The sequence below is a fragment of the Bos mutus genome, chromosome 29 (assembly GCF_027580195.1).
Source record: "Bos mutus isolate GX-2022 chromosome 29, NWIPB_WYAK_1.1, whole genome shotgun sequence".
Taxonomy (NCBI): domain Eukaryota; kingdom Metazoa; phylum Chordata; class Mammalia; order Artiodactyla; family Bovidae; genus Bos; species Bos mutus.
Genome location: NC_091645.1, coordinates 982,992 through 1,009,146, shown reverse-complemented (window position 1 = coordinate 1,009,146; position 26,155 = coordinate 982,992). Strand labels below are relative to the sequence as shown.

The 26,155-nt window shown below is 44.4% G+C and overlaps 1 pseudogene; it reads left to right on the top strand.

Moving 5' to 3' along the window:
* The window catches only part of LOC102277757 (etoposide-induced protein 2.4 homolog), a 30,391-nt pseudogene extending 4,526 nt beyond the window's left edge, over nt 1-25,865 (top strand).
* Nucleotides 25,866-26,155: the final 290 nt, after the last annotated feature.

Sequence of the window (26,155 nt, the reverse complement as noted above, 5' to 3'; positions counted from 1 at the left end):
ACAAAATCTGGTTGCACCTCTGGCATTCTTAGAGGTAGGAGGAAGTTCAGGAAAACAAACAATACACAAAACCAGCAGCAGATAGTGTCTTGTGCAGGAAGACTGGCTCCAAGCATGCGAGGCTGCTGAGAGATTAAGTGAGGTGACGGCCACGCAGGGAGGAGGCAGGCCGCGAGGCAGAGGAGAGGCCCTGGGCAGGCTTCCAGCTTTGGGACCGGGTGGGTGGTGTGCACAGGTAGGAATTCAGAAGGAGGAGCAGGACTGGTTCAGCCCTCTCTCGAGGCCACAGAGAACTTCCTTTCCATCATGGAAATCAAATGTCAAGATCCCTGTGGGCCTCAACCTCTTTTCTTGAAAGCAACACTTTTCCTTCAAATATCCTCATTACTTTCTTCCGAACAAGCTCCACATCCAGAAACTGAAGCCTGCCTCCCTGTGTGGTCCAAGCAGCCCCAAGAAGCATACTCCATTACCAAGCCTCCTCATTCCATACTTCATCTCAGTGATTCCCAGCTGGGGCTTCCTTTCACAGCCTTGCTTGCTTGTCAACTACAAAACATCCCATTTTCTGCTCATGTTTTGCTTCTAAGCCACATCTCCCCCCTTATATTTGTGCCATTGGATTTCTTTTACCCCAACGTAGCATCTTCCATCTGTCTTCATTAAATTTCAAATCTGTAGATTCAGTCCATCTCCATAGTTTATGAAAGATGCTTTCCAGTCCTGATTCTTCATGTAATGTGTCTGCAGAGATATCTGTCCTGTACTGTGACATGGTCTCCAGTACAGCAGACAACAGTAGGCAAGCTAATGATGTCTCATATTGTTGCAGGCAAATTAAGAGAATCATGACTGCACAGCATAAATCTGTTCTCTGCTTACAATGGGTTACACCTCATTTAACATTTATGCAGGCATATATTTTTACCTCACTTAAATTAGAGTTGCATGTAGCAACATGGATAAATCAAAATATCATGTTGAGACAAAACAAAAGAACAACTTACAGAATAATATGTGCAATATTATATTATTTGTATAAAGTTTAAATATGTAAAAACACCATGCACTGTTTGTGAATTCACTCATACATGGTATGCTGCTGCTGCTGCTAAGTCACTTCAGTCGTGTCCAACTCTGTGCAACCCCCTAGATGGCAGCCCACTAGGCTCCTCTGTCCCTGGGATTCTCCAGGCAAGGATACTGGAGTGGGTTGCCATTTCCTTCTCCAATGCATGAAAGTGAAAAGTGAAAGTGAAGTCGCTCAGTCATGCCCAACTCTTAGCGACCCTATGGACTGCAGCCTACCAGGCTCCTCCGTCCATGGGATTTTCCAGGCAAGAGTACTGGAGTGGGTTGCCATATAAAAATATACAAATAAACAATAAATACAAAATTTAAGAGAGTGAGCACCTTTGAGAGTGAGGAAAGGGAAAGGCATTGGGAAGAGGTCCTATGAGACTTTAACCGTATCTACAAAAGTCATGTTTAATTTTTTAAAACCTCTGAAGTAAATAGAGCAAAAATGCTATGATTTGTCAAGAATGGGTACCTGGGAGTTTATTATTCGCTATACACTTCGTAAGGTGCTTAGAATATTTCAAAACTTTAAAAAAGTCCCAATCAAGTAGAGAAATGAAAAGCAATATAAAACAGGCATTGACAAAAGATTACAGGAGGACAGGAGAAGAAAAAATTAATTCTAACAGGAGTTTTTATGATGCTAACTTCATCATCAAAAAAAGTATGGCCAATGTATGTGTCTGGTTCTTCTAATTCAAACAATATTTATTAAGCACCATCATGTTAGTTATTAGAGGCACAGATATGGCTATGGCATCAAATCATACAGTCTTAGCAAAAGGTAAAATCAGATCCTTTCCTCATACCATACACATAAAAAAATTCCAATGGATTAAAAACTTAAATTTTGATAATTTAGGGAAGAATATTAAAGAATAAACGTGTGACTTCAAGAAAAACATTTCTTAAAACACACACTGAAAAATAAATATAAGAAGTGAGAACTTGATCATTAAATCATTGTAAAATTAAGAATTTCTGTTCATAAGCTTCATAGACTCAGAGAAAATATTTGTGCATTTATAGTAAAAACACATTTGTTGCACTTGCAGTAAAAATCCGATATATTTAATGAATGTGCCAAAAGGTAAAAAGATAATAAGCCCAATAAAAAATGAAAAATGAAGAGAACATTATAAGTAAAAAAAAAATCATACAGTCTAAAAAGGGAACAATCTTCATAGACAGTGAAATGATAACTGGGCAATGTTACATTAAGGGTAAGCAAAAGGTACTGAGACACATATATCTGCCTGTAGATGGAGGAAAGCTTCCCAGAGTGTGAATCTCTAAGAAATAGAAATCAATAAGGAGAAAGAGTGCATGCATACTCAGTTGTGACTATTTGTGATCCCAAGAGCCATGGCCCGCCAGGCTCCTCTGACCATGGAATTTCCTAGGCAAGAATACTGGAGTGGGTTGCCATTTCCTACTCCAGGGGATCTTCCCGACCCAGGGATGGAACCTGAGACTCCTGTGTCTCCTGCATTGGCAGATGGACTCTCTACCACTGAGCCACCTGGGAAGCCCAAGAAGAGAGAGAAGGAAGGGCAAACAGGTAACAGGTATAGAAGATATAAAGAAACAGAGTTGTGAAAGCTCCCAGGGACTAACAATGAGCCTGGAGGGAGGCCAGGCTGTGAGAGGCTGGGTGCAGCCACTCGGCATGCCCTGCAGAGCTGAGTGCCTGCCTGCGCCCAGCCAGTGAGCATCTCTGAGAGGAAGAAGGGCGGGAGGAAGCGGAAACGTGCGTCTCAGCCTGTCAACAGAGTGTAGCCAACGGAAGCGATTTCATCAGGGAGTGGCAGCATGTGAATAGGAACAGTGAGGAGGAAAACACTGGCTGGAGTTGAGGGGTGAGGCGTTGAGGAAAGACTGGAGGCTCTCACCTCAGCACAGGGACTCTAAGGACCTGAACTAAGACCCAGGGACAGAGGGTGAGAGGAGAGACTCATCTGGGGGAAATGTTTGAAGTCAAAGCAGGAGATTTGAATAACTGATTAGTTGGAGGAGGTGACAAAAAGGAATAGAAGGAAGAGGTTGAACACTCCTTGAAAAGTTCTTATTGGCTGGTTAAATTAACTCTACAAAGTTACGCTTACATAAAGTTAAAATGTGTCAATTTTGATATATGATTTTCATAAGTTTTGACAAATATATACATCCATGTAACCACAGCCAAGACATGAAATATTTTCATCATCCCAAAGGTTCTCTTATGCTCTCAGTCAGTAAGCAGTTCCCCTACCTTGCCCAGATAGTCACTGATACATTTACTTTCTGTCCTCATAAATTAGTTTTTTTCTTTTCTAGAATTCCATGTAGGTAGAATCTTGCAGCACGCACTGTTTTTGAATGTGCCTTCTTTCACTCAGCATAATAGTTTTGAAAGTCATATAGGATGCTGTCTGTATCAGTGGTTTGTGCCTTCATTTCACTGAATATTATTCTGTTGTTTCCTGTACTCTGTTTTATTTGTTCAGTCACTCGCTGATGGATGTTTGTGTTGGTTTCAATTTGAAGCTGTTACAAACAAAGCTGTTTCTTTGTATGAAATATGTTTTTAATTTCTTATCAAGGAAATAGCTTGGAGTGAATTGCCAGATTACAGAGTAAATGTAAAAGCAACTTTATAAAAAACTGCCAAACAGTTCTCCAAAGTGGTTGCACCATTTTGCATTTCCACCAGCAATACATGTCGCTCCATGTCCTTGCCAATACTTATGTTTCCTTTTAATTTTAGACATTCTTGTGCACAGAGTCTGATATGACTGAAGGGACTTAGCAAGTACTCATGTGGGTATATAATGGTATTTTACAGTGGTTTTAATTTTCATCTATTTGATGACTGATGATGTTAAGCAATGTTTTCATGCGCTTGTCCATTTGTATGTATTCTTTTTAAAGCATCTGTTCTGGGGGCTTTCCTAGTGGTCCAGTGGTTAAGAATCTACCTTGCAGTGCAACGGACGCTGGTTCGATTCCTGGCCCAGGAAGATTTCATATGTTGTGCAGCAACTAAGCCTATGGCTGCAACTATTGCGCTTGTGCTCTAGAACCGGCGAGCTGCCACTGCTGAGCACATGCACTGCAGCTACTGAAGTCTGCGTGCCTCCAGCCTGCGCTCCACAGCAGGAGCAGCCATGCAACTAGAGAAAGCCCACGTGCAGCAACAAAGACCCACAACAGCCAGAAAATAAATAAATAAAAATTTTTAAGGTAAAAAATATAAAGCACCTGTTCTGTCTTTTGATTATGCGTTAGTTATATACCTTGAGAGACTGGGAAAGTAGAGAAGGCATTAACTAAGATAAGGGAGCAGTGGAGAAAGAGCTGGACAGAGCACTCTCAAGCCTGCGAGAGAGTGATCCCAAAACAGGGTGAATTTCAAGAAGTAAATGCTCATTTAACATTAAGTATCACCAAGAGTTCAAGTAAAAAAAGATTGAAAAATGAATGGTTGGTTTTCAGCCATGGTTTTGAAACTGTGGATGACAACCTGTCAAAAGCCAGTTTAGTGGAGCTTCACCAGTACTTCTTTTAATGAAATAGATTGGAAAAGTACATTGCTGGTACTGAGCTTAAGTAGAATTTCATGAAACTCATTTTGTTATATATGTGATTAGCTAATGGGTAAGACATAACTTTTGCTTTGGATTATGGTGGAAGAATCTTGAAAGAGGGAGAGCACAGAAGTTCTTCCCAATGTTATCCAGGTACAGGGTACAAGGCTGAGGATATAAACTCATCTGGGTCTGGGTTTAAGCCCTGGTGTCTTCCTCTTTGTTAGATATTTGTATAATCTTGACTATTATGGAAACTCTCAAATTTTCCCTTTCCTTAAGTGTAGAATGGAGAAGGAAATGGCAACCCACTCCAGTATTCTTGCTTGGGAAATCCCATGGACAGAGGAGCCTGTGGGCTACAGTCCATGGGGTCAAAAAGAGTCAGACCCAACTGAGTGACTAACACAACACACTTTAAGTATAGTTTCAGAATAAGGATAGTTAGAAAAAAGAAAGTTAAGTTGCTCAGTTGTGTCCGACTCTTTTTGACCCCATGGACTGTAGCCTGCCAGGCTCCTCAGTCCACGGAATTTTCCAGGCAAGGGTATTGGAGTCGGTTTCCATTTCCTTCTCCAGGAATAAAGATAATATTTACCCCAAGTGCTGGTGACAGAGTTGCCTTTGTGCACACTGGGGAGACCAGTGCCTCTCCCTCAGGGCAGACACAGCCACCAGACTCTGGGCTGGTTTTCACTTCCCAGCCCCTGTGCTGGGCTGTCTAGTGTAAGGCTAACCTGCACAAGCTTTTGTCCCATGAGGATTAGGTGGGGTTATACCCATAAACCTCTGTGTACAATACCTAGAACAGGGCAAGCTCTCCATCACCATTGGCTGTAGTCAATACTAGCTGTTATTCTGGTTAAAGCCAAAGCCAGATCCCACTAGGTTAAGGAAGTGGAGATAATACATAGGGGCTAGCCTTAAAAGGTTGGGTTGGTGAACAGGAAATGTAGCCAATATTTTATAAACAGAAAGTAAACATTAAAAATTGTATAAAATTTTTAAATTTTTAAAAAGAAAAAAAAGGTTGGTTGATGGAAACAACCCAGTGTTCATCAACTAAAGAACAAAGTGTGATGCAGTGGAATACTATTCAGTCATAAAAAAGAGTGAGGTATTAACACATGCCACAAAGTGGACGCACCTAGCTAAGCAAAGGCAGCTCTTTGGAAAAGGTCACAGACTGAATAATAAATATTCAGAACAGGCAAACCCATAGCGATAACAAGCAGGTTAGTGGTTGCCAGGGGGCGGTGGGAAGAGGGAATGGGGACAAACTACTTAAAGGTGGAGGGGGTTCCTTTTGGGGAGATGAAAGTCTCCTGGACCTGGGTAGTGGTGCTGTTTGCCCAGTATTGTGGATGAAGTAAGTGCCATTAACCTGAACACTTTAAAATGGTCAAAATGTTACATTTATTATGTATTTTACCGTAATTTTTTAAAGCGTAATTCAACTTAAGGATGCTTCTCGGTTCTTTCATAACACATCCCCAAGCTATTTCTAAAAAAGAGGGGGAAAAAAAAATCAGTTTGATTGGGAGCACAACGAGAAAGATTAGCTCAAGAAGGAAATTTCTGTGCAACTCTAAAAGCTTCTTACGAGCTATGTTACCTGCTAAGTGGTCCTCGGTGCCAACTCAGGACAATCTCCCTGTTGAAAGGACCCTCAAACAGCGAGGGAGGCACGGATGGCGCCTTCCTGCCCTCATTAAATGTGGAGCATACATTGTGGCTCTTCCTCAGGGAGAGGGGCGGGATTGGGAGATAATTAACAGTGATCCCCTGTGACTGCCTCTCTGGCTGTGGCCTCAGGAGCTCAGAAGCTAAATAGCTCTTTATTATAAACTGATTTCTCAGTGAATGAGGCTATTGGTATTAATAATTAGAGCTAATTTACCATTATGTACATTATCGAGTGGTGCAATACTGTGTATAATTTGGAGCACATGATGATTTTTTTAATGCTTTGCGTTGTGTTCCAGGTATTTAGGGGCTTACCTTGTGGCTCAGCTGGTAAAGAATCCGCCTTCAACGCAGGAGACTTGGGTTCGATCCCTGGGTTGAGAAAGTCCCTTGGATAGGGGAACGGCTACCCACTTCAGTGTTCTGGCCTGGAGAATTCCATGGACTGTATAGTCCGTGGGGTCGCAAAGAGTCAGACATGACTAAGTGACTTTCACGTCACTTCACTTCCAGGACTTTGACTCCCCTCTAAGACATTTCCTTCTTTTAAAGTTAACTCATTTACTTTTGGCTGCACTGAGTCTTTGTTGCTGTGCACAGGCTTTCTCTAGCTGTGGTGAGCAGGGGCTGCTCTCGAGTAGCAGGGCGTGGGCTCCTCACTGTGGGATCTGCTGTTGTTGCAGAACGTGGGCTCTAGGGAGCGCAGGCTTCAGCAGTTGCAGTGTGCGTGCTCAGCAGTTGCGGCCCCCATGCTCTAGAGCATGGGCCTTGGAGTTGTGGCTCTCAGTCTTAGTTGCCCTGCGTCATGTGGGGTCTTCCCAGGCCAGTGACTAAACCCATGTCCCCTGCATTGGCAGACGGATTCTTAACCACTGGACTGCCAAGGAAGTCCAATACATTTCCTTTTCTGATTCTGTCTGATGAGGCATAATTTGAAAATCACTTTACATTCCCAGAGGTGGGCCATGCATACATCTTTCCTCTGGCTTCTTTCCTCCCCCAGACATGCATGGTATGGCCCATTCTAAGAAATTTTAGCCTTAGGCTAAAACCAGTGGGATTTTTTTTTTTTTAATTCTGTAAATAAAATTATTGAGAGTGGGATATATTGGATGATTATGACAGTAATTAATATGTCTCTGACTAATCTGCCATAAAACATTTTGGCAGTACCTACTAGTCAATATTTAAATCTCCTTGTTAAGTTATTCATTCAATATTTGAGGCCAAGTAGCAGGTACAGGAGATGCAGAAATAAATAAGATGTGGTTATTGTTCTCCAGGAACCACTGGTATAGAAGAGGAAACAGGCATAGAAAGAAATATATGCCCACAAATTTAGTAAGTATAAGGAAAAAGCAATCAACTCAACCTGGGGTGAGGCCTTTGGTGAAAATACACATGAGCACTATCTAAAAATATTGCCTCCCTGTAGCCCAAAGATCGGAGAAGGCAATGGCACCCCACTCCAGTACTCTTGCCTGGAAAATCCCATGGATGGAGGAGCCTGGAAGGCTGCAGTCCATGGGGTCGTGAAGAGTCAGATACAACTGAGCCACTTCACTTTCACTTTTCACTTTCATGCATTGGAGGAGGAAATGGCAACCCACTCCAGTATTCTTGCCTGGAGAATCCAGCGGAGCCTGGTGAGCTGCCGTCTATGGAGTTGCACAGAGTTGGACACGACTGAAGCGACTTAGCAGCAGCAGCCCAAAGATATGATCCCGCTTTCATTTATGTAGATCCAACCCAATCTGGGATTAAAATTCACCTGTCTTCAGTGAGCTGAGACTGTCTTCTTTAAACTATTGCTGATAGTTTGTTTTTTCATTTATTTTTAGTCTTATTGCATTAATAGTGTTGCTTTTGTTGACACAGTCCAGCTTCTCTCCATCAGCCTAAAAGAATGACAGGCAATAAAAAGCTTAACTGTTTTCCTGGCAAATGTCTCAGGCCTGAAGTTTATAAAAAAGAGCTTTTGGCCAGCTGCGGGAAGACGGATGATCACATCCAGACCCTGGTTGTGAGTCCTGTGTGTTACCACCCCAGGCTCTTGAAAACTCTTTAATCAATAGATGTTAATGAGGCCTTCCTGGGGTCGGGCTACAGCACAAGGGGATGAAAACAAGAAGCAGGTGTTCTTGTTCTCTATCCAACTGGGGCCAGAGGTGAGCTGGTTCCTTTTTATTTTTAACTTTTTATTTTGTATTGGAGTATAGCTGATAAACAAAGTTGCGATAGTTTCAGGTGGACCCCAAAGGGCCTCGACCACACACACGTTTGTATCCATTCTCCCCCAAACTCCCCTCCCATCTAGGCTGCCACATAACATGGAGCAGAGTTCCTTGTGCTATACGGTAGGATAACTTGTGATTATCCATTTTAAATGTAGAAGAGTTACATGTCAACCCAAAACTACCTGTCTCGTCCCCCTATTCTCCCCGCCAAGGCCCAAGCAACCATAAGTTCCTTCTCCAAGTCTGTGAGTCTCTTCCTGTTTGTAAATATGTTCGTTTGTATCATGTCTTTTTGATTCCGCATGTAAGGGGTGTTATATAATGTTTCTCCTCTCTCTGACTTACTTCTCTCAGCATGACAGTCTCTAGGTCCCGCTGTTTCCTTAATTGGGGTGAGGACAGGGGTGGGTCGGTGGGTGGGGCAATAGGTGTAGCTTAGGGGGTCTACGGACCCCCTGCCCTAGTGGTGTGTGCAGGGAGCATGCGCAGTAGCCCGCTTTTGCTCCCTGCACCTCAGGAACGGCCATTGGTTTGTGGCCTTTGGTATCCTATTCTCCTAATTGCCCCAACTGTGCATGCATGCAGTTATTTTTCGGTCCTCACAGTTTCTTTGTGTTTGCTTGCTGGAGGAGACTTTGTCCAGGTGCAAACACTCTTACCTTGGCAGCGGTCCCAGGTCCCACCCTGTCACCCGCAGACTCCTGATCCGCGCGGGGCTTTTGACGAGGTGGATGATGGGTGACGCTTGCTCTCGGCTGACAAGCTGCCGCCCTCCGTCCCTGACCTGTCTCCGGGTCGTGCAGTCCGGGGACAATAGGTTCAGGGCACTGTTAACACTTTGGTGACCAAGACATTAGTAGGATGATAAGTGAGCATAAATTTCACCTCTCCCAGGCCTCCGTGAAGATATCACGGTGGATAGCATTACAGATTTTATTGCCTCTGGCTGGGGCGAAGTCTCTTAAACATTGTCCAAGTGAAAGGATACAGAAGACAAGGTGATTCTGTGGTTGGAATGGACCTTAAGGTCTTCTCAATTTAGCTCAATTGTTCAGTCATTGATTCATGCATCAGTATTTAACGAGGGCCTACTGTATGCTAGGCACTGTGTGTGGTGCTAGGTTGATTTATGGAATTTACAGTCCAGCAGGGGAGAAAGACCGGAGAAGGCAATGGCACCCCACTCCAGTACTCTTGCCTGGAAAATCCCATGGATGGAGGAGCCTGGTAGGCTACAGTCCATGGGGTCGCTAAGAGTCAGCACAACTGAGCAACTTCACTTTCACTTTTCACTTTCATGCATTGGAGAAGGAAATGGCAACCCACTCCAGTGCTCTTGCCTGGAGAATCCCAGGGACGGGGAAGCCTGGTGGGCTGCCGTCTATGGGGTCATACAGAGTCGGACATGACTGAAGTGACGCAGCAGCAGCAGGGGAGAAAAACAGGAAATGAGGAAACAGATAAATAAATCAAGACCTCAAATCAGTGTAGGAGGACAGGGTGGCAGGCACCTTAGATAGGGTGGTAGCAGCAGTTAGGGCAGGAAATTAAGGCCAGATGTCACCAAAGTAGGATTGGGAGCTCCGGCTGGAGAAGTGGAGAGACTAGTTTCGATATTCCACCCTGGTGCTACAAGAAGTCTCAAAAAGGAAGCTGAGGGACTTACCTGCTAGTCCCTTTCCAGGCAGTCCAGTGGCTACTTGTTTGCAGTCCCAATGCAGGGACCCAGGTTCAATCCCTGCTCAAGGAACTAGATTCTCATACCAAAGTTAAAGATCCCATGGGCCGAAACCAAGACCCAGTGCAACCAAATAAACAAATAATAAATATTTTTTAAGTAAAGAAGCTGAGCCTGGAGAGAGGTATGACCTAGCTTTCATCAGTCATAGAATTTTAGAGATTATCTAGCTGTCAGGGGCCAAATTTTTCCCCCTACCCAAATTTGTATGTTGAGCCCCTAGACACCAGAAAAAAGACCTTGTGAACAAATAGCAAGAAGCTGCCATTTGCAAGCCAGAGGAGGAGGTTTCTGGAGAAGCCAAGCCTGTCAATCAATCATCTTGGACTTCCACCCTGCAGAACTGCAAAAAAACTAATGTCTGTTGCTTAAGCCACCTAGTCTGTGGTCTTTTGTTATGGCAGCCCTCCCAAACTAATACACTAGCCCAAGGGTTATTCATATCAGGTGTTTATTAATAAACATAACTTTGGGTCCTGTGCTCCATTCCACGTAAAAATAAAAAATAAAAGTTTACGTGGGGAATCGGATGTATGTGTGTGCTCAGTCACGTCCAACTCTGTCCGACCCCATGGACTGTACCCACCAGGCTCCTCTGTCCGTGGCATTTCCCAGGCAAGAGTACTGGAGTGGGCTGCCATTTCTTCCTCCAGGGGGTCTTCTTGACCGAGGGATCAAACCTGATCTTCTGCATTGGCAGGCAGATTGTTTACCACTGCGCCACGTAGGAAGTCAGGGAAGGGGCTAGAAAGCTGGAATTTAAGCAAGCACCCTCTCAAAAATAAATAAATAATCCAATAATTGTCAAAATTTTCATCTGCACTGAAATTTGAAAAGCGCTACAATTAAGATCAACCTGTTCGTTTGATCCCAGGAGGCAGGCAGGTTGGGGAGCAGGACCTGCCAGCAAGGTCTCCTGATACTGAGCTCACTGCCCTGTGCTCTGCCCCGGCCGGGCCTGGGAAGTGCGCTGCTGGGAGTCAAATCCCAGACTCAGCAGAGGCCACCGAGCATTGCTCACCAGGCAGTTGGCAGGAGCGGCTCCAACCATCTGTCCCCTGGAGCTGAGACTGAGTGCGTGTGGGTGCGGGTAATGAGATCAACAGAAAGCAGCGTGCGGGTCCTTATCTCAGAGCCACGCCCTGTGCTAACACTGCAGTCACATGGACGCTTAGTAATTCTGGAATGAGGTTCCATTGTAGCCTCTCAACATTTCTGGCTATAGCTAAAATCTATTCCTTTTTTCCTCTTGGCAAAGAAAAATAACTGACTACTATAACAAAAGGCACTGACTGGTAAATTTCCACTTTTTCCCCTTGAACAAATAGCCATCTTTAACCTTTCAGCAGCGGAGAAGGCATTGGCACCCCACTCCAGTACTCTTGCCTGGAAAATCCCATGGACGGAGGAGCCTGGTAGGCTGCAGTCCATGGGGTCGTTAAGAGTCGGACATGACTGAGCAACTTCACTTTTACTTTTCACTTTCCTGCATTGGAGAGGGAAATGGCAACCCACTCCAGTGTTCTTGCCTGGAGAATCCCAGGGACGGAAGAGCCTGGTGGGCTGCCATCTATGGGGTCACACAGAGTCGGATACGACTGAAGTGACTTAGCAGCCTTTTAGCAGAGCTCATTTTTTACAAGAATCTTTTATCAATTTGTTTGTTTTTATAGTCTTTCAAATGCTTCCCATACTTGGGGAACCCAAACTAGCCAAAATAAAAATGTAATCCATGACAACTGAATAATTATGTTGATAATGAAGAAACAATTCTCCTTTTTATTCCTCCTTTCTTCTAGGCCATGTTTGTGGTTAAAAAAAAATCTATAAGAACAAAAAAGAACCCATGCATTTACTCACAGAAGGTTCATCATGCAAAATGTTAACTTGTGAGAAATAAATGCTTCAGTCTTAACACATAATTACCAGCTTGCACTGCCCTGGTCTCTCATGGCTTTATGCAGTTTTTTAGGTGCCATGTTCATTTCCTACTTTCTGATCGCCTTGTCTTTTACCTCAATCTTGTTTTGATCACTTTTCATTATAAAGCACTTTTTCTTTCTTTTAAATAATGAGAAAGTTGTTGTCATGGGAAACCAGAGTTCTGCTATTTACTTAGCTGGAGCAGGGGCTCCCAGGCAGGAAGGGAGGGGTCTTTGGGGATGGGAGTAGATCCCAGGCATCAGTCAAGGTGCCATTCACATATCCAGTCACTTGACCTTCTCCCCAGCCCCAGTCCATGTCATACAGAAGGAAACTCAGCAAGACTAAGTGACTCTTCAATGCACAGGAAATGGTGTTGCTGGGATTCCAACTGTGTGACTTCAAAGTCCCAGGTGGCGCTAGTGGTAAAGAACCTGCCTATCAGTGCAGGATGTGGGTTCCATCCCTGGGTTAGGAAGAGCTCCTGGAGGAGGGCATGGCAATCCACCCTAGGACTCTTGCCTGGAGAATCCTGTGGACAGAGGAGCCTGGTGGGCTACAGTCCACGGGGTCACAAAGAGTCAGACTGAACCACTAACACTTTCACTTTTCATCTACATGAGGCCAGCTATCAGGGGAGAAAACAAATGCAAGCAGAAAATCACGCATCAAACCAGTCTTGCTGCGTTGTTGTTTAGGTGGCTAATCTGGGGGTTGCGTTGTTGTTTAGGTGGCTAATCTGGGGGCTGCGTTGTTGTTTAGGTGGCTAATCTGGGCGTTGCGTTGTTGTTTAGGTGGCTAATCTGGGCGTTGGGTCCAAACCGGAAGAGAAGGATCTGAATGCCAGACCCTGTGAACTTTGGTGTTTGCTTTCCAGAGACTCGAGTTTCTGCAGCTGGTGAGACCTGTGGGCAATTACTGCTGGTCGGTGGCGGGTGTGATGCAATAGGCCAGGGGGAGGGGCTCCTAAGGAGCTGGTTCCTGAGTTTCATCCCTCAGGCTTATGAAAACACGTCCTCAGCCACCCAAGGGACAACTGGCCCTGTTGTGTGGTGTCCAGTAGGGGTCAGCAGAGAGGACCAGCAGGACAGCAGGCAAGCTCTGTGTGTGTGTGTAGTGTGTGTGTGTGTGTGTGTGTGTGTATGTGCGTGCGTGTGTGTGTGTGCGCGCGCGCGTGCGTCAGGACTCTGTCGCTCAGTCGTGTCTGACTCTTTTGTGACCTCATGGACTGTAGCCCACCAGGCTCCTCTGTCCATGGGATTCTCCAGGCAAGAATACTGGAGTGGGTTGCCATTTCCTCCTCGAGAGAATCTTTCCGACCCAGGGACCAAACCTGTGTCTCGTGCACTGGAAGGCAAATTCTTTACCTCTGAGCCACCAGGGAAGCCCTAGGCAAGATTGAGGACACTCAAAAAAAATGAGAGAAAATGTGGTTGGGCTGGCTGCCAGTAAGATAGAGGTTACAAACCAGAGCTCTGGAGCCTGATAGAGTGAATCCCAAACAGCTCTAGCACCTAAATAACCATATTTAGGTTCTCTCCCCTCTACTTTCCTCCTCTATAAAAGTAGTATAAGAATGACGTCTACTTACACCCTGGTTAAAATGATTTACTGAGATAAATATACTTCAGGTATTTAGAAAAGTGCCTGGTATTCCATAAATACTCAATAAATATTAGTTGTAAGTAACTGAGAGTTTCTCAATACATAAAATTCTCAGAGTCTTTGGGCAGCTGTTATTAGCCCTCTTTGATAGCTGGCAAAGTAATCCTCAAAATTCTTCAAGCTAGGCTTCAACAGTATGTGAACCATAAACTTCCAGATGTTCAAGCTGGATTTAGAAAAGGTAGAGGAACCAGAGATCAAATTGCCAATATCTGTCGGATGATAGAAAAAGCAACAGAGTTCCAAAAAAGCATCTACTTCTGCTTTATTGACTATGCCAAAGCCTTTGACTGTGTGGATCACAACAAACCGTGGAAAATTCTTCAAGAGACTGAAATACCAGACCACCTCACCTGCCTCCTGAGAAATCTGTATGCAGGTCAAGAAGCAACAGTTACAACTGGACACGGGACAAGACTTGTTCCAAATAGGGAAAGGAGTATGTTAAGGCTGTGTATTGTCACCCTGCTTATTTAACTTATATGCAGAGTACATCATGCTAAATGCCAGGTTGGATGAAGCACAAGCTGGAATCAAGATTGCTGGGAAAAATATCAATAACCTCATATATGCAGATGACACCACCCTTATGGCAAAAAGTGAAGAGAAACTAAAGAGCCTCTTGATGAAGGTGAAAGAGGAGAGTGAAAAGGCTGACTTAAAACTCAGCATTCAAAAAGCTAAGATCATGGCATCTGGTCCCATCACTTTATGGCAAATAGATGGGGAAACATAGAAATAGTGAGAGACTTTATTTTCTTGGGCTCCAAAATCACTGCCAATAGTGACTGCAGCCATGAAATTAAAAGGTGCTTGCTCCTTGGAAGAAAAGCTATGACAAACCTAGAAGCATATTAAAAAGCAGAGATATTATTTTGCCAACAAAGGTCCGTCTAGTCAAAGCTATGGTTTTCCCAGTAGTCATTTATGGATGTGAGAGTTGAACCATAAAGAAGGCTGAGCACCAAAGAATTGATGCTTTTGAATTGTGGTGTTGGGGAAGATTCTTCAGAGTCCCTTGGACAGCAAGGAGATCAAACCAATCAATCCTAATGAAAATCAACCCTGAATATTCATATGAAGGACTGATACTAAAGCTGAAACTCCAATACTTTGGCCACCTGATGCAAAGAACCGACTCATTGGAAAAGACTCTGATGCTGGCAAAGACTGAGGGCAGAAGGAGAAGGGGATGACAGAAGACGAGATAGTTGGATGGCATCACCAACTCAATGGACATGAGTTTGAGTAAACTTGGGAGTTGGTGATGGACAGGGAAGTGTGCTGCAGTCCATGGGATCGCAAGGAGTCAGACACGGCTGAGCGACTGAACTGAACTGAATGTACATAATGTCAACACTGTACATAGAGTGAACCTGTTGACTCAGAAAGTAAAGAATCTGTCCGCAATGCAGAAGACCAAGGTTCAATCACTGGGTCAAGAAGATCCCCTAGAGAAGGGAATGGCTACCCACTCCAGTACTCTTGCCTGAAGAATTCCACAGACAATGGAGCCTGGTGGGCTGCAGTCCATGGGGTCACAAAAAAGTCAGACCCGACTGAGCGACTGAACAACAACATAGCTGAAGAAACAGAGATTTAGAAAATTACATAACTTGCCCAAGGTCACTGAGGTGTAGACTGAGGAGTGCAGATTTGATGTCTCCAAGGCCCTCTTTTCACCTACATTTATAACCAACAAGAAATCTCACAGCCCAGGAAAATCAGCTCCACCAGGGCAGGGGGTTGAGTGGTGAAGAAGACAGAGAAACGGAAAGCGATGAGCATGACACAGGGATGAAACCAGGGATTTCAACCACTAGAAGCCCAAATTAAAGGCTAATTAACAGAAGGCAAGTTCAGTGACTTAGATGAAACCAATGCAAAAGGATTGACTGGAGAGTATGCTGTGCAGATGATAACCAGTACCTTGGTCCAGAAAGAAAGCCCTTCAAGCCTCCAGCTTCCTAACGCCTTCATCCAGATGGGATGTGGTCCCCAGGGATTCCGTCTCTGGGCCCCAGTACCCTCACCCCTTTAATAAGGAACTGAAAGGATCAGAATATGACACCCTAAGATGTGCCACTTTGGCATAGAGATTATTTCTGAGTTAAACAAGTTAAGAAGTGGCAAATTCAGAAACAGCTCTTTGCCCTCGCCCTACCTGCCTGAAAGCTGACTAAAAAGTTTCCTTTGCAACCATTTTCTCTTTCCTGTCTTCCACATCAGGAGAACAGCCAGGAGACAGAAAGCCCCAAGATGGGTCTGCACAAACGAGTCTTGCTGAAACAGCACCCACCTTCCATTAGCTTTCCCCAGCTTCCCTGGTGGCGCAGCTGGTAAAGAATCTGCCTGCAATGTAGGAGACCTGGGTTCGACTCCGGAAGATCCCCTGGGGAAGGGAAAGGCTGCCCACTCCAGGATTCTGGCATGGAGAATTCCACGGACTGTATAGTCCGTGGGGTCACAAAGAGTCGGACACTACTGAGTGACTTTCACTTTCAAATATTTCTCTTTCCACGATTTATTGCCTTGTCTTGTCGTTTTTCTGTAAATATATTGCCCTTTGATACAATAGTATATAAGCCCCCAGGTTTAACTGCCTTGTTGAGTCTTAACTTTTCTGTGAAGTTCTCTGTGCACGTAAAAAATAAAGTATTACCATCAAGTAAAATTTGTGTGTGACTTTTCTCCTCTTAATTCGTCCTTTCTAAAATGCTCTTTATTGTGGTGAAAGTCACATAATACAAAGCATACTATTTTAACCATATTTGACTGTACAGTTCAGTGGCACTAAGTACATTCTCATTGTTATGCAACTCTCACCTTCATTCATCTGCTGAATTTTTCGTTTTTCTAAACAGAAACTCTGTCCCCACTAAACACCAAGCCCCCTTCCCCCACTGCCACTCCCAATCCCTGAAACCCTGGCACCTACCAATGTCCTTTCTGACTCTATGAATTTGACTGTAAGTGGAATCAAACAGTATTTGTCTGCACCTGGTGTTTACTGAAATGCATTTTTCAGTTCAGTTGCTCAGTTGTGTGCAACTCTTTGTGACCCCATGGACTGCAGCACTCCAGGCCTCCCTGTCCATCACCAACTCCCAGAATTGCTCAAATTCATGTCCATTGAGTCAGTGATGCCATACAACCATCTCATCCTCTGTCGAACCCTTCTCCTCCTGCCTTCAATCTTTCCCAGCATCAGGGGCTTTTCCAATGAGTCAGTTCTTCGCATCAGGTGGCCAAAGTATTAGAGTTTCAGCTTTAGCGCCAGTCCTTCCAATGAACACTCAGGACTGATTTCCTTTAGGATTGATTGGTTGGATCTCCTTGCAGTCCAACAGACTCTCAAGAGTCTTCTCCAACACCACAGTTCAAAAGCATCAATTCTTCAGTGCTCAGCTTCCTTTATGGTTCAACTCTCATATCCATACATGACTACCAGAAAAACCATAGCTTTGACTAGACAGACCTTTGTTGGTAAAGTAATGTCTCTGCTTTTTAATATGCTCTCTAGGTTGGTCATAGCACTTCTTCCAAGGAGCAACTGTCTTTTAATTTCAAGGCTGCACTCACCATCTGCAGTGATTTTGGAGCCCCTAAAATAAAGTCTCTCACTGTTTCCACTGTTTCCCCATCTATTTCCCATGAAGTGATGGGACCAGATACCATAATCTTAGTTTTCTGAATGTTAACTTTTAAGCAAACGTTTTCACTCTCCTCTTTCACTTTCATCAAGAGGCTCTTTAGTTCTTCACTTTCTGCCATAAGGGTGGTGTCATCTGCATATCTGAGGTCATTGATATTTCTCCCAGCAATCTTGACTCCAGTTTGTGCTTCATCCAGCCCGGCATTTTGCATGATGTACTCTGCATGTAAGTTAAATAAGCAGAGTGACAATACATAATCTTGATGTATTCCTTTCCTGATTTGGAACCAGTCTGATTTTCCACGTCCAGTTGTAACTGTTGCTTCTTAACCTGCATACAGATTTCTCAGGAGGCAGGTGAGGTGGTCTGGTATTCCAATCTCTTGAAGATCTTCATTTCCCACAGTTTGTTGTGATCCACACAGTCAAAGGCTTTGGCATAGCCAATAAAGCAGAAGTAGATGTTTTTCTGGAACTCTCTTGCTTTTTCAGTGATCCAGTGGATGTTGTCAATTTGATCTCTTGTTCCTTTGTCTTTCCTAAATTCAGCTTGAACATCTGGAAGTTCATGGTTCACGTACTGTTGAAGCCTGACTTGGAGGATTTTGAGCATTAATTTGCTGGCTTGTGAAATGAGTGCAATTGTGTGGTAGTTTGAACATTCTTTGGCATTGCCTTTCTTTGGGATTGGAGTGAAAACTGACCTTTTCCAGTCCTGTGGCCCCTGCTGACTTTTCCAAATTTGCTGGCATATCGAGTGCAACACTTTCACAGAGTCATCTTTTAGGATTTGAAATAGCTCAACCGGAATTCCATCACCTCCACTAGCTTTGTTTGTAGTGATGCTTCCTAAGGCCCACTTAACTTCACATTCCAGGATGTCTGGCTCTAGGTGAGTGATCACACCATCGTGATTATCTGGGTCCTGAAGATCTTTTTTGTATATGGCAAGTTTGTATTCTTGCCACCTCTTCTTAATATCTTCTGCTTCTGTTAGGTCCATACCATTTCTGTCCTTTATTGAGCCCATCTTTGCATGAAATGTTCCCTTGGTATCTCTAATTTTCTTGAAGAGATCTCTAGTCTTTCCCATTCTATTGTTTTCCTCTATTTCTTCGCATTGATCACTGAGGAAGGCTTTCTTATCTCTCCTTGCTATTCTTTGGAACTCTGCATTGAATTGGGTATATCTTTCCTTTTCTCCTTTGCCTTTAGCTTCTCTTCTTTTCTCAGCTATTTGTAAGGTCTCCTCAGACTACCATTTTACTTTTTTGCATTTCTTTTTCTTGGGGATAGTCTTGATCAATGCCTCCTGTAGAATGTCATGGATCTCCATACACAGTTTTTCAGGCACTCTGTCTATTAGATCTAATCCCTTGAATCTATTTCTCACTTCTACCTTATAATTGTAAGGGATTTGATTTAGGTCATACTAATGATCTAGTGGTTTTCCCTACTTCCTTCCATTTCAGTCTGAATTTGGCAATAAGTTCATGATCTGAGCCACAGTCAGTTCCCAGTCTTGTTTTGGCTTACTGTATAGAGCTTCTCCATCTTTGGCTGCAAAGAATATAATCAATCTGATTTCGGTATTGACCACAAGAGTCTTCTCTTGTGTTGTTGGAAAGGGTGTTTGCTATGACCAGTGCATTCTCTTGGCAGAACTCTGTTAGCATTTGACCTGCTTCATTTTGTACTCCAAGGCCAAATTTGCTTGTTACTCCAGGTATCTCTTGACTTACTACTTTTGCATTCCAGTCCCATATAATGAAAAGGACATATTTTCGGCATGTTAGTTCTAGAAGGTCTTATAGGTCTTCATAGAACCATACTGGTTGGAGCATAGACTTGGATTACTGTGACATTGAATGGTTTGCCTTGGAAGAGAATAGGCATTCTCTTGTTTTTGAGATTGCATCCAAGTACTGCATTTCAGACATTTGTTTACTATGATGGCTACTCCATTTCTTCTAAGAGATTCCTGACCATGTAGTAGATATAATGGTCATATATAATATAATGGTCTAAGTTATATAATATTATAATTATAATATTAATATTATATAATATGTAGTTTATATAATATTATATTATGTATTATATAATATGTAATTTATATATTATATATAATATATAATACAATATATATAAATATTATATATATTATATAATATTATAATTATAATATTATATTATGTATTAATTATATTATATATTATTTAATAGATATATTATATAATATTATATATTATATTATATATTATTAATAATATATATTATATAATATTATAATTATAATATGTAATATAATGGTCTGAGTTAAATTCACCCATTCCAGTTTATTTTAGTTCACTGATTCCTAAAATGTCTATGTTCACTCTTGCCATCTCCTGTTTGACCATTTCCAGTTTGCCTTGATTCATGGACCTAACATTCCAGGTTTCTGTGCAATATTGCTCTTTACAGCATCCAACCTTGGTTTTATATATATATATATATGTAATATTTAATATATAATATATTCTATATAATATATAATATATTTATATATTATATATAATATATTGCTTCCATCACCAGTCACATCCACAACTGGGTGTTGTTTTTGCTTTGTCTCCATCTCTTCATTCTTTCTGGAATTATTTCTCCATTGATCTCCAGTAGCATATTGGGCACCTACCGACCTGGGGAGTTCATCTTTCAGTGTCCTATCTTTTTGCCTTTTCATACTGTTCATGGGGTTCTCAAGGCAGGAATACTGAAGTGGTTTGCTATTCCCTTCTCCAGTGAACCACATTTTGTCAGAACTCGTTTTGTCAGAAATGCACTTTTAAGGTGAATTTAATATATGTCCGACAAACAGATTGTACCATCTTTTTTCCCCCCTCTGCTATACAATAAGTTCTCATTAGTTACTTATTTTATGCATGTGCTAAGTCACTTCAGTCAAGTCTGGCTCTTTGTGACCCTAGGGACTAATACCCGCCAGGCTCTTCTGGCCATGGAATTTTCCAGGCAAGGATACTAGAGTGAGTTGCCATGTCCTCCTCCAGGGGATCTTCCTGACCCAGGGCTCAAACCCACATCTCTTAAATCTCTTGCATTGACAGGCAGGTTCTTTACCACTAGTACCATCTGGGAAGCCCATTTGATACGTAGTATATATATAATATATATATACTAGTCTCCCAATTTATCCCCAACCTGTTTTCCCCACCTGTGCATTAATCTGTCTTTTGTCAGCTTAATCCTCAGGTTCCAGACACATATAAGAGGGTAGAGAAGGAGGTTTCTTTAAATATCCTACAGTTCAAAGTCTTTTATTCTACAATCTGAAAAAGTTTAAAAGCAGATATCCTGGGGAAGGCAACACTTTGACTTACAGACCATACTCTTAGACTATAGATATATTTATCTTGTATATTAGTGCAACACCAGTACCTAGCTTGACACTTAAAAGAATGGATAGATATTCATTTGTAAGTAAATTAACAAGTAATGATAGGACTTCCCTGGTGGCTCAGATGGTAAAGCGTCTGCCTACAATGTGGGAGACCCGTGTTCGATCCCTGGGTTGGGAAGATCCTCTGGAGAAGGAAATGGCCACCCAATCCAGTACTCTTGCTGGGACAATCCCACGGACAGAGGAGCCTGGTAGGCTACAGTCCATGGGGTCACAAAGAGTCCGACACGACTGAGCAACTAAACTAAACTTTAAACAACTAATGAAATAAACAAACAAATTATATCAAAATATTTTTGGGGCTTCCCTGGTGGCTTTGGGGGTGAAGAATCCACCTGCCAATATAGGAGACACAGGTTCAATCCCGGATCCAGGAAGATCCCACATGCCTCGGAGCAACTAAGCCCAAGCGGCCAAACTCCTGAGCCTGTGCTCCAGAGCCGGGGAGCCACAACTACTGAAGCCCTTGTGCCCTGGAAAGTGCAAGTTGCAACTACAGCAGCCTGTGCACCTGCAGCCCGCGTTCCACAGCAAGAGAAGCCACTGCAGTGAGAAGCCCGCATGCTGCAACTGGAGAAAAGCTCGTGCAGCAGTGAGGAAAGCACAGCCTAAAATAAGTCAAAAAAATTATTCTTAGTATTTTCTAAGATGTTTTAATACCAGCAGATAGTAAGTGCTCAATAAATAAATGAGGAAATTAATAATGAAGATAAATGAGGAAATTAAAAGATGTTACAAGAAAGGCAAGTCATGAAAGCAAAGAGAATCAAGTGAGCCCATTTCACAGTTTTATTGAATCAGTTTTGTGACACTTTGGCTGTGTGTGCAAGATTTGATGTCTCTGGCTTCCAGTTGTTTAGGAAAAGAAGATACTCCAAGAAGAAAATAGCAGGACGGTTGGGAGCGGAGGCTGCGCCCTGCACAGACAGAGCACAGGAAACCACACTTTCTCATCCTCAGTCAGGAGACCTCCCTGCGACACTGGAGGTCAGACGGGCACAGGCGCGGAGGCCTCAGAGAGGCGACCCGCGGCGGGCGCTCTGCCGGAGCCGTGCAGCGAAGCTGCGCGGTCCTTCCGATGGAACGTCTGGGGATACTGCTCTCTCCCACGTGTTGTTGAGAGTTTGGGCGGTAACGAGATGGCGGACAGGGTCAAACCTTTCCGCAGGACCTTACCAGGGGAATCAAAGACGCCATCTGGGGAATCTGTGTCCTCTCAAAGCTGAATGCTCGAATTCAGCAAAAGAGAGAAGGCTTCGGAGAAGGGCAAGAGGTGTCCTGGCTCAGAGGAGAGCCCAGAGCTAGAGGGGAAGCAGTGGGGGTGAGCCACCGGGCTGTTAGCAGAGATTTTCGGTGCTGCGCTTGGAAGGGTGGTCTGTGTCTGGTTCCGGCTCCTCTTGTTTTATCCAGTGTTTATTCCTGTCCTCAGTCAGTAACGGCCCAGACTGGTGATCTGGGTGATCCAGATTGGTGATCTGTCACTACCCGGGGATGTCTGCTGGTGACTGCGATTCTTCCTCACGTCAGTTTTCAGTGCTGTCTGGATGCTCCCCGTCTCTGTGCTCAGCAAAGTCCTCGGTGCGATTTGCTTTCAGGACATAGCTGACCTGGCACTAGAGCTATCTGTGAGGAGGCCTCCCCCGTTCCCTGGCGTTGCTGACACGCTCTTCAACCTCTTGCTTGAGGCCCTCTTCCTCCTTCAGGAATCGAAATGCGCCCACGGCTGTCAGGCATAGAAAGGAACTGGCCTTGCCACTTTGGATTGGTTTGCCTGGCTTTCCTCACAAGGCGGTCCTCCTGCGTTCTCAGTGGATCCTCTTCTCTCTCCTTTTTCCTCTATTCATCATCAGCGCCAGTGAAGCAAAGACCCCGGCAAAGCATAGCTTTTCCAGGTGCGCCTCTTCTCCTTGGTGGTTTTCTTAAGCAATAGCCTCTTCCACAAGCTGGTCTACCTGCGAGCGGCCCTAAGGAGCTCCACTTCTGCGGAAAAAGTCCCCCTCTCCGCACCAGCTCCTGTCAAACTGAAGGCTGCTGCAGGCCGCGGAGGGGTCGCCCGCCACCCAGAGGGGCTGGCTGGGCTGGAAGCCGCTGGCTCCCCTCCACCCCTCCCAGGGGAGGCAGGGCCCGCCTGTCAAGAGCCCTGTCCGCAGTCCCTTCTCTCTGAGGAATCCGGATTTTTGTCTCTGGTGCATGTAAGGCAGAATCTTCCTGACACCAGTATGGATTTTAAACACCAGTGAGTCTGAAAAGACCGCAGGTTTTTCTACAGCTCTTTTCTAGCGTTTGCCAGCCCCATGCCTAGACTGACCTGAATCCCCTTTCTCCCTGCACCTTTTCCCCTCCCACTTCCTCTGCCTGCCCCCCACCACCTTCTTGCTGCCCTTGGATGAATGGACTTTTGTAATTCTAGCTGTTGTATTTTGTGGACCTATTATTATTATTTTTCTGTGAAGCACACATGTTGGATGCGGGAGGGACGGAGGCTCCCCTGCTCCTGGTCACTCCCTTTACAGGCATCTACATTTAAATTTCCCCCAGAGATAGGGAGGTGCCAATTTCCAACAAGTGCCACTGCAGCACAGAATCAGAGAAGCTGAACTTTTAAACTCTGGCTGTCTGAACTTGACTGCTGGCCACTGCTGGGTCTGTCTGGCCACTGCTGGGTCTGTCTGGTGTTTCAAAGGAATATTGGGTGCTGCAAATAGGAACTGAAGACGTAAACTTATTAAACCCATTAAACCTGTAAAAAAAGTGGGGGGGAGGGGGCATCACCTCATGGAAGTGCAGCTAACTACCCACAGGCCTCTTCGCTATACCCCATGTTGGCTAAGAGATGCATTTGCACACATGGGAGGAGCCTGAGACATACCAAATATGGACTCAGAACCAGGCAAATCAAAATGACTGGCCAAAGGAAACCTGGAAAAAATGCCCCATTTAAGTGATTTAAAGTACCACAAGGGCACAACTGTCTCTGTCTGAGTCAGCCTGTGTGTCTACCCACACATACTATACTCTTTTTCCTCCTCATAAATACTGTACTTGTTTCACTACTTTTTGTCTTTGTAGGAATTCTTTTTCTGCAAAGATGAAGTGCCAGGCCTTGTCACTGACCACCGATCTAGGGGCTAGGATTTGGAGCTTTCACTGCCATGACCCGCCCTCAGTCTCTGGCTGGGAATCAAAATTCTGCTTCAAGTCACTGCTGACCAAGGCTGCCAGAGATCAAAAAGACAGTGATCACAAAGAAGTGGTACACTTGATTAGGATTGTTTAAAAGTAATACAAATGTTGGCGTATGTGTGTCTCTCCAAATATTTTTGGAACTAATTGGTAAGGGATAGTTTTAATAGAGTGCGTAGATTGAATAACCCTACAATATTTTAAGGCTAAATAAATGTCTGAGATATTAGCTGAACACAACTGTACGCATAAACGAAACCCAACTTTGAAAGAGAGTTTTCAAGCAGAGTAAGCTTTGCCTTAGAACATGGTTCAGACTGGTTTTCTGTATCTCTTGGGTTGGTACATTATTTTGGTGCAGCCAAAGAGTTTACCCTGAGCTGAGAAGTAGCTTGATGCTCTGAAACAGGCCTCCTCCTCCTGTTTTAGTGTTTTCTTCCTTTTCTTTCTCTGTTTCTCCTCTGTTCCTTTTCCCTTTTATTCTTTTAAATCTATAACATTGCCCCAAATGGTTTTTCTCTGTTTATGTACACAAGATCTGTGCTAATGACAGAGCATTCATTTACTTACAATTAAACTTTCCCCAAAGGAAATGCTTTGGGCTGTGATTTGGCTCTTATGGCTCCCTCATAGCTCTTCATTTCCCTTTCATCCAGGAAACATTTCCCCAGGTCGCATTTGGATCCTAAAGGTTTTTAGATCTGTGTAGTTTAAGATCAATCAGAACCCGCCCTCCTTCAGGGATCTGAGACTCTTTTGCCACCAGGAAACATGGGCGCGGAGGCCCTGCTTCTCCCATGCTTTCTGGGTCAGGGCACGCTGAACAAAGCCACACCGAAAATTTGCAGAGGGGAGGAAACCACTGTTTGAAAGTTTTAGAAACCTTGTGGTTTTTGGAAGCCCTGAGCCAATGGAAACTCCTGGCTGTTTTATCTGAGGATGTTTGCTGATGACAGCGCAAGCAGGACGCAGGGACCTGGGGAAAGGCAGCCACACCAGCCACCTCTGCCCAGGACCTCAAGTTACTTCCTCTTCCTGGGTCTAGGAACACAGTCACCCTCCCTGAAGATGTCCGCATCCTAATCCCCAGGATGTGTGCTCCCTTACTAGGGCAAAAAGGCCTTTACAGATGGGGTTTAATTGAGGATCCTCACAGGAAGGAGGCAGGGGAGGCTCAGAGGCAGAGAAGGAGTTGTCACGACAGAAGCAGAGGCTGCAGGGATGTGCTTCCAAGACGAGGAAGAGGCCACAAGCGGAGGAACGCCTTGAGGGGCTGGAAAGGCGGGGAACAGATCCTCCCCTGCAGCCTACGGGAGGAGCATAGCGCTGCCCACCCCTTGGTGTTAGCCCAGGGAGACTCATTTTGGACTTCTGAGCTCCAGAACTTGAAGATGATCGACTTGTGTTGCTTAAAGCCACCAGCTTTGAGGAACTCTGTTTGTTCATCCGTTCTTTCAACTGTTCCAGCAGCACTGGGGACGGAGGCAGTGAAGCGGTGACAGGAGGAAGAAAAGCAGAGAGGTTAAGACCCCTGGGCCTCCCGCCTATCGCCCATCCGCCCCGGATTTCAGGTGCTCCCTTTCAGCCTCCAGGTGGGGGCGATGTCACTTGCGGCAGAGAGAGGCAGAGGGCTGTGCTCAGTGTCCGCCAGCCAGCGGATTCCACATAGAGGATTGTGGCGTTGACAGCCCAGGCAGCGTGATCGCAGGACTAGTAGAGCTGGTCAGCCAGTCTGCCCAGGACAGACGTGATCAACAAAGATGTCCTCTACAGTGGGACGGGGAGAGAGGAGGGGATAGCTTTGAGGTGAATCTACCTGCTGCCCATTCTAGGCGCCCAGGCCACTCCAGGTGGCAGTCACATGCAGTGTCAGGCTGGCCCGTGGCCAGCACTGCAAAAGAGGAAAGGCCTGGTTCCTCTGCTGTGTGGTCAGCATTGCCCAGTGCAGCTTGCGGGGTA